Source organism: Mytilus trossulus, chromosome 1 (genome assembly GCF_036588685.1).
Source record: "Mytilus trossulus isolate FHL-02 chromosome 1, PNRI_Mtr1.1.1.hap1, whole genome shotgun sequence".
Classification (NCBI taxonomy): Eukaryota; Metazoa; Mollusca; class Bivalvia; order Mytilida; family Mytilidae; genus Mytilus; species Mytilus trossulus.
In genome coordinates this window covers 25586734-25599295 of record NC_086373.1, presented here as the reverse complement: position 1 = coordinate 25599295, position 12562 = coordinate 25586734, and the positions used below count along the sequence as shown (strand labels likewise).

General features: G+C 31.7%; 1 protein-coding gene across 5 annotated transcripts in view; it reads left to right on the top strand.

The window, feature by feature from the left end:
* LOC134720077 (plexin-A4-like) overlaps nt 1–12562 on the top strand; it is a 118588-nt gene that overhangs the window by 51162 nt on the left and 54864 nt on the right. For 4 of the 5 annotated variants that reach the window (XM_063582815.1, XM_063582814.1, XM_063582808.1 and 1 more), the window contains 2 exons: nt 1599–1663; nt 4957–5098. The gene's annotated coding sequence lies outside the window, so the exon portion shown is untranslated. Of the gene's footprint in view, nt 1–1598; nt 1664–4956; nt 5099–10904; nt 11021–12562 lie in introns of those variants that run through there. The other variant, XM_063582811.1, reaches the window with a different exon arrangement.

Genomic DNA, 12562 nt, shown 5'->3' with positions numbered 1-12562 from the left:
TCATAAGTTGATGCTAAATTGTTGAAATTCAGGAGCTTCTGAGCTTCCCCATGGACCCTCAACCGTAATCACGCCTCTCGTTCATAAAATCCTGGCCTAGGAATTGAAATGTTAAGTAACTCCTAATACCCTTGAGTTTAGAATTTCTCGTTATTGGTCTACTGCTGTCATGATCCATCCAATCATTTTAATATACCATAGACAATTAATGGAGAGAACTCGGCATAAAAAATGTCACATCCAGACACTTTAACTATAGAATATACCTGAGACTACTATAACACAGATTCTAATGCAACAACGTTTGTAACGTTCATTTTGATTGGATAACGTCACTTTCTTACATGGCATCAATTGACAATTGATGTTATGGGACGTACGCGCAAGCGCAGACGGCATATGACAGATTTTAAATACATGTTTTAACGTTGTTTTTTGTCAGTTTCATTAGAATGGAGATAACAATATTGTATTTTAAGCTCCGACGGCATCAATTTGGGATTTGATGGTGGCAAATACCCGTTTACTGTCTCCGCTAACGCGTCGCCAGTAAACTTAATTTGCAACCATCAAATCCCCAATTGATGCCGTCGGAGCTTAAAATACAATACAGTTATCTCCTAAATATACATGCTCCAAGTCAGGAACCGTTACATTAGAGCAATTCTCTATTATGTAATGTTTTTAAGCCAAAAAAAGGTCCAAAAAATGTTTCGCCTCGCTTCGCTCGGCGAAATATTTTATTCTACGCCCCCCCTTTCAAATATCCTGGACACGCCCCTGCTTGTGTTGTTGTTTAGCAATCGTTTCAAATATGTGTTCCTTGCTGATTAACAATAATTAAAAAAAACCTACTCTAACTAGATCAAATGTTTATTTTCCCAATTTGGTACTAGGTTTAGATATATAGACACAAAATTAGGAAAAATCTTGATCCAAACAGGTCTTCAGTAAGAGATTTACATTAATACACTTCACATTGAAATATGACTGAAGCCAACGAGTTTAATACATAAAGCAAACAAATATATAAAGAATGAATGTTAATATGTCAGATATATCTCACATGGTAGAAACTACCAACAGAGTACTATCAACTCAATATTAGCATTTGTAACAAGCTTGGTAAGAAGAAACTGAAATGAAATTGCGAATTTTTTATTGAACTCCCAGTACAATTTGAGAACAAGCCACATTAAGGGTCCAGTGCAGTTTTAAAGTGTTCCATTTCAGAGAAATATTCTAACAAAATTTGAGACATGTATGCCTCACTAATGGAATATTCACTCTGTAGTTATCTTAACGGAATTATCTGAACTAATTTCTGATTGAATGATTAGTGTATCAATATAACCTGGCATCAGTACAGCTTGCTATCATTTGCAGATCATGCCAGTTATCTCACTTAAATATTGTATTTTCATCCTTAATTGTCTTTGTCTAATAAATGAATAAGAAATGAAAATTGACAGTTTTGAATGATGTATTGCAACCGATCAAGTCGTGAGGTCGGTGAACGCCAACAAATTGGTGGGTATCAGGTGATGGAACGTTAAAAGAGGTGGCCATAACTCATTATTTGTCTTCTTTTGTTTCAGAATATCTGGAAATTAATGAAATCGACATAACCATAAATAGTCTGAGATTGAAAGTTTAATGTCTGGTGAGTAGAGTTAGAGGATAATGTACAGAAAATGATTTGCCGTCATATTTCTGATGATGGTAAATCAAAGAGCCGTAGCATGAACATACAGACTTGATCGGGATATAAGTTTCAGGAACCAATACATATACATATAAAAAAAGAAGATGTTGTATGATTGTCATTGAGAAAACTCTCCACAAGAGACCAAATGACACAGAAATTAACAACTCTAGGTCACTGTATGGCCTTTAACAATGAGAAAAACACATACCGTATTGTCAGCTTCAAAAGGCCCTGAAATGACAAATGTAAAACATTTTAAACGAGAAAACTAACCGCCTAATTATGTACAAAAAATTAAAGAAAAACAAATATGTAACACAGCAACAAACAACAACCACTGAATTTACAGGCTCCTGACTTGGGACAGGTACATAATACGTACAGAATGTGGTGGGGTTTAGCATGTAAGCCGCATTAGGATAACTTTAAGGGACCAATGCATAGGTGATTTAGAAATGCCACGCAGAAAATATTAAAACCAAGAATCAAATTATATCCTAGTGTTAACACTGCAATATAACAACTTTAGTATTATTGTCAATAAATAGGGTCAAAGATGTAATACCAAATAGAAATTCACACAACAACGATTTATATTGCTGAAAAAGAAGCATTTAGCCAATAGGGGTCAGTCTGAGGTTTTGAAAGGAAAGTAGCTACATGTACCTTTGTGCTATATAGATTTCTTTGTACAAAATTTATACTTATTTTGAATCTTCATTATTGATTTAAATGGCAGAATTTTGTAACAGGTTGTATTGGCTATGATATCAATGATATTTAAAATGATCAAATTCTATATTAAATTGTCTTTTGAAATCTATCTTTAATATCCAGTCACCTTGATAAATATAACCAATATGTTTATGAATGGGGTAGGTGAACTAAACTTTATAACAAGATTGTCATCATTTGGAGTGTGACCTTAAATGTTCCACACCATTACCCATAATTATAATTGTAAACATTTAAATATACCTTTTAACACCTGGGAGAACCTGTGTATCTAGATTTCAGGTAATAATTACCTTTATCTTGTCTATTTCACAGACAATTCTGTCAAGGTCTGATAATTTGTTTGTTTTCATGAGATTCAGGTGCAATCATCTAATATCTTTTGATTTCACTATGGATAAATTATAAACAGGTGCTCTCATTTTCTTCAATTTTGCATGCATTTACTACTTTATTTTAATGTTCCATGAAGAAATGATTGCATAGTTAATAGGTACAATCAAGCATATTGATATACCAGACAATCATGACTTGTTCTAATCACTTTTGCTTTCTTTTTTTATCAGGATTGAGTTTTAATATTACATTTCATTACTTCTGAACTATTTTTGGATTGTTTAAATTGAAATTATGAGATCCAATTGTTTAAGAATGCAAAAACAGTAAAAGTCTTCACACCAAACTTAATTTGGGATGCCCAACTCTCGATTTCCATTACTATGTATAATGTAGATTGCATTGTAATAACTGAAATTGTTAGATGATTGTGATATCAGAGTAAATTTAGTGCATTTTTTGGTGTGGTCAAAGGAAAATACATGTTTTTGAGGCATAACCAGTAAACAGTAAATTTAACTAAAATGTTTATAAATCTGAAATCCATTATTTACTTTACCTTCTATTAAAATAAAGGATTTTAGAAAATGTTAGCTCAAATTAAAATTGTGTCAGGGTGATAGAGTGTGACATCATTGAAGTGAAATTATAATTGGAGATTTACCAAATTTTTATAAGAAGAATAAGCAATTTTCTGGTATATTTTGGCTAAAATATAGCACAGGTATTGCCAAAAAGATTTTTTTGCCAAGGAAAAGATAATTGAAAAAAGCACTTTCCATCATGTATATATATGTTAAGGCAAGCATTGTGTTCTATATGGTTTATCTGCAGCAAATGGTTAAGGGTTTATTTCATTTATTGTTTTATTAAACTTTCATTCAATTCCTGTCCCAGGCACCCATGAAATTCAAGTTATTTTAATAAAATTTATCAATATTTCAAAACTCTGCAAATTGAAATAATTTGAGATAGGTTACAATTTTTGCCCCAATTTGTACATATTGATATGATTGAAAATGATATGTTACATGTTTCATTGAAACAAACAAGTGCACATCTTTCTTTTTGAACTTTTATTTGAAGAATAAACTGAAATATGTCTGTTTTTTTTAGGAATATGGGTCTTACATATTAAATTAAAGGAGGGGGGGGGGGGCTTACCATAAATGAACACTGTGATAACTAAAGGATATGGACCTATAAAAAAATCATCTTTTTGACGAGTCTTAAAAGAAAGAGAGTTTATTAATGATCACTTTTTGAAAGAAAACCTGTCATTTTGAATAGAGAAAAATTCTAAATATTAGTGACAAATGATAGTACATAATGTATTCACTATTTTATAAAATTTTAAAATGAAATCAGCTGCTATGTATAAACTTAGACTTTGTGTCTTGCTCACTATTAGGTTTTTGGTACTTAGTAACTTTTGTCAGTTTGTTAGTAAATTGATTTCCTTTCAAGAGCTGTCATAAATCACTACCACCCTGTTACCGGTTACCGTAATGTGATATTTTTTTGTCACCCTCAGTAAATGGATGATTCACGTTTTACCTGGGTTTATAATATACAAGGTACATAGCCCAACAGGTAATCAAACAATCAAAACTATAATAAATTTGTAGGTAATCGTTTATCGATCAATTGCTAAGAGTTCATGAAAATCTACCCTATTTTATGATGTAACTTGGAGTCATTATTGTTACATTTACCAGGCAAAGATTCTCCAAATATCAATGTATTATTGTCACAGAGAATTGGTTTATGGGATATCTAATTGGTGCATTGACTTTTAACTGCTGGACTGCATGCTATTTAGCTGCTCAAACCCAGGATATAGAAAAACGATCGCCACCTCCATTTCTAAAGAAGATTGGAACAAAATAGAGGCAATCATTGTAAATGATTTAACTAAGAGGATAATCCATTGTTTTTTAGTTAGAGACCAGAATTGATTGAGGCATTTTTTTGCTTGTGTAAGCATTGATTTTCATAGTTTCTTCTAGTGTTACATTAGAAGCATGGATTTATGATATGAATACAGATCATGTTTTGAGTACCACAGATACTCCAGAAAGGAATAAATAATTTCATTTGTTCATAAAATTGATTCCTTCTAAGAGGGTAATAAGCCCTTAATTGATCAGCAACTAATTTAAGTTTCCTGTTTGTAGTTTTAACAGGATGCTGTTCTTGACTAAAACTGAAGATGTGATTGTCACACATTAACACTGGCAAAAAACGGATGTAGAATGTACCGTTCAGGTTAAAATCTTGTGCATTGGTAAACCTGATCTAAAATTGACTGCTTTGAAGGTAAGATTTTTTTTCATTTATAAGTATAAAAAATCTACACGAGTGAATATATAAAAGATTAAGTTGTGATGTGATTGTCAGTACAAAAAAAAATTGTCTCAGTAACCCAAAAAACAAAAAGTGGACATCAACACTGTTAAAAGTAGATAAAATTGTCTGCTTTTTATGATGAAGCAAAATTCGATAATGTATTAAAAAAAAAGGAACACACACTTGTATATGCATATGATTTAATGCAGATAATTATGATAATAAAGATATCCAATTTTATTTAAGGACATCTTGGTGTAAATATTAAAGTTGTTATTGAGTACAAAACTTGTAAAAGATTTACTATCAACTAGATCTACACATCTCGAACGGAAGAGACATGAGTTATAAAACTTGTGTCTCATCCGTTAGTTAAGTTTCTAAACAATAGAATATGTAAAAACTAACCTAGTTCTCTCAAGTATCAAACATAAAGGTGGCATTGACCGCTGATGATTCCCGACATGACATTGAAGTATAAAACTATAAACTATTTCAAGTCACAAATGCATGTTCAATACAAAATGTCAGTTGTATGTAAGAAAACTATCAATGAAACAGTAGCAATATTATGTCACCAAAAGTTCATTTATAATGGTAGACAACAGATCCACATCTTATTGCAAGCATTTAAAATCTAGAATCAATTCAACAGAGATTATTTTAAAATGTAACATTAACACCCAAACTTACAGGGACAATAAAGTTTCTTTTCTCTGATTCATTTTTACGATTTTCTAAAATTATCGCTGTACAAGGAAAGATCTATTTCAGTTTGACATATTTACATTATTTTTCTTCTGGCAAAACGTACCAAATAGTATGAAGTTTGAATGTAGTACAAAACATGGAACATTAAATGTGTGCAATAAGACAAACTAGTATTTGGATGGTTTTAGTCATTCCACTTTTGAATCATTAAATTCAATTGCAGTAATTCCAAACTGATAGATAGATCAGCGTCTATTGATTACTTAAGGTCTTTCAATACTAATTCAACCTAATAAATCTAATGATTCAGAGGTGAAATAAGAGTTTGAATTCAATCAGTTTGATAATAAGGGGTTAAATACACAAATTTTATTTTCTTAACCTTCTTTAGATTTGATTTGATTTCTTTTTTTCTATCAAAATGAAAATTGATAGAAACTATGACCAGACAAAGTTGTTTTTCTTTATTCAATCCCAAAACACTTCCGTCAACTTTCCCTAAGATTTGCAGTGTTGTATGGGAATGTATAAACTCCTTGTCCTAATACTGAATGACACTGAACAACCAAGCCAGACATTTTCTCTGCTCATCTTAATTAAGGAAACACAATCATTAAATTCGGATTAGACTTTTTTCGTTTCATTTAAATAATCAATTCTTCATGAAGTAATTGACGGCCATTCTTAGAAAAATCTCCATGAATTATCGATGATTACATGTAAATTCAATTATGGAAAGCGTTTCTGTATCCTTAACTAAATTAAGCATCATGTTCTTTGATAAGCTGTATAAAGCTCACAGGCATTTTAATTTGTGTGGTTTTATAATCTGTTAAGTTCCAATTGTTGTTATAAATATAGTGTGAGTTATTGAAGTTTTATGGGGTTTAAAACTTACCACCTAATAGGGAAAAAGAATGGCAATTGAGATGGAGACAAAAAAAAGGTTTTGAATAGAATTTATTTTCTTTGTCTGGTCACTAACAGGAAGTGACATAAGTTTGAATTTATTGTTGAATGACTGTCCATTAATGGAATAAGCTTCTAGAAAAAAAAAGGCTATATGACTGTATCTATGGAATAAGATGATATAAAGTGGGTTTTTTTTACTGTACAAATGGACAGCTGCTGAAAACCGTTTTTAACTTTATTCATGACTTAATAAAATTGAGAATGGAAATGGGGAATGTGTCAAAGAGACAACAACCCGACCAAATAAAAAACAACAGCAGAAGGTCACCAACAGGTCTTCAATGTAGCGAGAAATTTCCGCACCCGAAGGCGTCCTTCAGCTGGCCCCTAAACAAATATATACTAGTTCAGTGATAATGAACGCCATACTAATTTCCAAATTGTACACAAGAAACAAATATAAAAATAATACAAGACTAACAAAGGCCAGAGGCTCCTGACTTGGGACAGGCGCAAAAATGCGGCGGGGTTAAACATGTTTGTGAGATCTCAACCCTCCCCCTATACCTCTAACCAATGTAGAAAAATAAACGCATAACAATACGCACATTAAAATTCAGTTCAAGAGAAGTCCGAGTCTGATGTCAGAAGATGTAACCAAAGAAAATAAACAAAATGACAATAATGCATAAATAACAACAGACTACTAGCAGTTAACTGACATGCCAGCTCCAGACTTCAATTAAACTGACTGAAAGATTATGATTTCATCATATGAACATCAGGCACAATCCTTCCCGTTAGGGGTTTAGTATCATACCATCATAACATATATGAGAAGAACATAACCCGTGTCATGCCAACAACTGTTTTTAGAATAAATGTCTTTATTTCCGACGCAAAGACCTTATCAGTGACTCAATATTAACGCCAAAATATGCAATCTTTAATGACTTGACAACAGTATCGTAATTATATCCCTTCTTAATCAGTCTATTTAAAGGTTTTGTAAGTTTCTGAGGTGAATACTGACACCTTTGTGCTTTATAAAGAATATTTCCATAAAAAATTGGATGTGAAATACCTGAACATATAAAAAGTCTGCATGTTGAGCTATATTTATGAATGATGTCTTTATACCGATGATAAAATTTAGTAAAAGTTAAAGCTGCTAAAGTCTGTTTATTATTGTATCAAGGGCTAAAAAGAGGGTTTATATATTTTTTTATGTCATATCAGTGAGAGGATTAGCAAAGCAATAAAACCTGGTTGTCTGTTTCAAGACCAGAATTTGACAGCTAAGTTGTTTTCCATTTGTTTGATGTGTTTGAGTTTTTGATTTTTGCCGGTGGAAGTAAATATTACCGCCTGTAAAACAGATATGGTTTGATTTCCAATCTTAAATCTGACCAGACTCTTAAAAGAGTGAAAAAATTATATTTCCCCAACAGTCTTGTTGTGACCCTAGACAGCACTATGTCTAGACTTCTTTTAAAGGTCTCCCAATGAGAAAGAGGTGTCTTTTTCTCCTTTAGATTATTTTTCCATTTCAAGTAAAAGACTGATAACATGCGTTTAAGTTGGAGAAGTCCATGAAAAATCAATGTCATAGACAAGCTTTTTTCCCATGTGGTGAAGATTTAGCAAGAAACCTAAATGTCAATTTGCTGCAGGCATGAAGACTTTACAGGAAAAATGTCATGTTACATGTTGAAATTGAAAAGAAAGCTGCATGAACATATTTTTTAGACCATTGATTGGTAGATAAATTCATGATTTTGTTGAAAACAAATAGAAATCAAGAAATCAGTTACAATTATTTGTTTCCTGTCGGCATTGAAACATGCTCTAAATATATGAATTTGATGACTTTGCATGAGTGTTTTTTTTTTTTTTTTAAAGAAAAGGTTAATCTTTGTAAAAGATTGCCAAAACAAAATGTCAAATGTTGCAAGAAACTATATAGAAACTGGAATAATTTGCAAGACAAAATTTGTTTTAGATTTCCAATAGGTTTATTTTTGGTTTAGTTCCCACTTTGATTAAGGACATGCTGTATAGGTTGGCTGCTTGACCTTCGTGAAAGACTTATAGTGACCTCTAGATCTCTTCTCATTTGGCCTTCATACCTTCAATAGGGAACATTTGTTTTCCAGTCTGGGGCCTCTGGGCATGTCTTTCTGTCCTTTACAATAAAATTTTGAGCACATCAATTTGAAACTACATGTAGCAGAGACATATGTCTCTGCATGTAGTGGTATATATATGTTTAAAAATGTATGTCAAAATTAGGGTTTGACTTGGATATTAAGATTCACTCAGAACATGAAAATGTGATGGTCAAACAGTGCAACATGTTTAAATAATCTCGTGGACACATATTCTTAGAATTAATACTGTTAGGTTGCTGTGTGACATTCATTCAAAATCTCTGCATCATTTGAAACTTTAAAAGACTTCTTTATTAGGTAGATCTTAAAGTTATTAACAAGTAAATTACATAATGGGAGGTTTAAGTTATGAGGATATACTGTGAAGTGTTTTCCTGTGATTCAGGCACAAAGAAAAACATTGTAGACACAAAGTCTGTGTCATATCTGTAACACTGTTTGTAACACTTCCCTAACTTACAAAAAGAAAGTTAGTAAATACTCTGCACATGAATATAAACCCTATTTTGTACTAGACTGATCGTTAGTGCCAAAATTGTGACTTCGTAAGGTTATAATCCAGGAAGGCATCACCCTTTCAGAATGCATAACTATACTGTGTTAGCCATTGGTTTTGCTCTGAAATGCTCAGTGAAGACTGTGAATATTCAAATGTATAAAGAAGTAAGGAAAACATATTCTGTTATTCAGTTGAAGTCATATTAAAGAAATGAACCGGAAAAAAACCTGACAAAAAACAGGAAGATAAAACTTAGTATAAGGATCTAAATCTTCAGACTAGGGCAATTCATATGTTGTATTCATATGTAGTATAAAATTTTGGCTTCATAAGACATTTATATTTCCACATTGAAATCTATTTAACCTTGGACAATGGTGCTCATTCCTAACTATAAAAATTATTTGAAATGTATATTTTTCTGATCATTTACATAACAGACTGAGCAATATGTTTGATTCAGTACATTTTTTGGTATCATTTCCTGACTTCTTCATTAATATTTCATACTTTATATGATTCTGGAGCATACATAATGAAAAAATGATGGGTCAGATTTCATATAATCAGACTATTTCCAGATTGCATTCTGAATAAATTGTGAATAGAAGATAAACGTTACAAATGAATTCTGCCAATTTCTTGGTACTGTGGAGTATTTAAAAAACGTTTTTTTGTGCATATTAATATCTGAGTTCCTTCAGTAACTGAAATGACATTGTGGTCTCATCATAGCAGATGAGCCTTGATTGCAGGAGGTTGTATCAGAGTTGGAACAATGAAGGACCTTCAACACTGAGAAACTTCATACCGTATAGTCTGCTATAAAAGGCTCCAACATGAAATATAGGAAAATAGTCAAATGAGAAAACTATACAGCCTAATTTATAACAAAATAGATATGACAAATACGAAACAACTACTACCACTCAACTGCAGGCTCCTGACTTGGTACAGGCACATAAATGATGTGATGGGGTTACTGGTAATATAAAAAAGAAGATGTGGTATGATTGCCAAATTAGACAACTATCCACAAAAGACCAAACTGACACAGACATTAACAACTATAGGTCACTGTACGGCCTTCAACAATGAGCAACATGTTTGTGAATGCTCAACATTCCTCTTACATGGAGCGGTTGTGTCACTTCATAATATTGCATGGTGTAACAACTAGTAACTAAATGGGGAAAAAATCTGCAGTATATTTTTCTTTTGCAGCTAAATGAAAATATTGGAAATTATATAATAATAGGCTGACATTTTCTACAAAAAACATGATGTGAAGAGATTGAGATGAAAATCAGCAGGAAGCACAAAAAATATAATGTATTGAATTTTATTTCTCAGTATGCATTGTAGCAATACAATGCAACTCTGTTTGATAAAGTCCATGTTTTGTTCAGAACAACATGATTTTGGTATAAGTTGGCAGTTGCTGTATAGTTTAATTACCTGTAATACTTCCAATTGCAGGTAGATTGGAGATTTGCCCATGCCATGTGTTAGCCTGGAAAGTTTTTATTTTTATTGCAAAGAAACCAGATAAAAACACATGTCTGTGTTATGGTCAAACTATAAAATATTCATGAACCTGTGAGTAGTTTATGACCTAAGCTTCCACCACTAATCAATATTCCTGACCTTTGTTATACTAGAACGATAGATTAATTTTTTCGGAGAATTGTTTGAATTTCATCTGCAAATAATATTTGCTTTAGTAGATTGGTATCTATTAATTGGAAATGGTTACTCTAACCAAAATATGCACAGGCCTAAACAACCACAATGATGAATTGAATTGTGTGAGATAGACGGGAAAATGTTGTCAGCTGATTCAATAAGATTAGTTTTTTGTGCCTTGGTATATACTCATCAAGGCGATTATTTTGGGATTGAATAATAATTGAATGTTTGTTCACTTACTGGACTTTATTAATATATCGAACCTCGTCTCGTAGTCTTGTCACAAGAAATTGTGTTTTCTGTTGACAGAATGTGACCAAGCTGATTAAATAAGATAATTCATAATTTGTCTCATTTGTTTCATTTTTGGAGGAAATTGTATTTTGGAATTGGATCGTGTTTATTTTGGCAGCTTTATTAATAATTTGAGTGATATCGGTGTTTTATTAAGAAGTAATTTCTCTATAATTAATATTTTAAATGTTACCGATAATTTGAGTAAGAAATTTATTTTCCTTAGAGACATTTTCACAGCTGAATCAATAAGCTTATTTGTCTGCAAGTCACAAATATTATTTTGGAGAATACAATAATTGAAGATTTCTTTCCACCTGTGATATTATTAATATTTTGACAACATTGGCTTTTATGTCCTAAGGAGATTATGGTCTATGTTGACATTTACTGGAACTTATAATTTTCTTGTCTGAGCTGAAGATACAAGTCGGGTATTGAGCTACGAGGGTAATTTTCGTAATCGTTATGGATTCATTATATTCACAAAAAAATCTTATGAAAAAGACTTGAAAAGAATTATCTTTAATAAGATCTGAGGAGGCTTAAAACTTTAGCCTGTAGACATTTAAATCATATTGCAAAGAGCATTATATTTCTTTGTTTGCCAGCTTTTAAGGGGGAAAACAGATGAAACTTGACAAAATTTAAAGATGAGAGAAATGGGATTTGAAAACCGATTACATGTAAAACTAAGTTTAAGACTGTGATTGGATTGTACTGATCTTGTAAAGCCTGGTTTGAAGATGGGATTTAAAAGTGTTCTAGTGTGCTGGAAGCTGAATATTCTTCCTTCAGTATAATATTAATTAATGATGAAGTGAGGGTTTAACCATGTAGAGTAAAAAAAAAAGGTTTTTTTTCATGTTTTTTTTTTTTTACTCTTCAGAGACTTTGGTGTCTGATGTTGTTTTTTTGGGATGTATCATATTATTTTTAGACTTGGTTGACTTTCTCTCCTATTGTTTTTTTTCTTGCATCAAACAGCTTAATGAGTACTGAAAAGATGTTGAACCTTACATAACCTGACTTCAAGATTGTCAACAAAAATGAGTTTATTGTTCCTCATAATAGAATTGATTAGTTAACTAAGTACAGAAATAGGAAAAATTATAAAAGCTCTATACAAAAACCTTGCATGTCAGAAAAGCTTGGGAC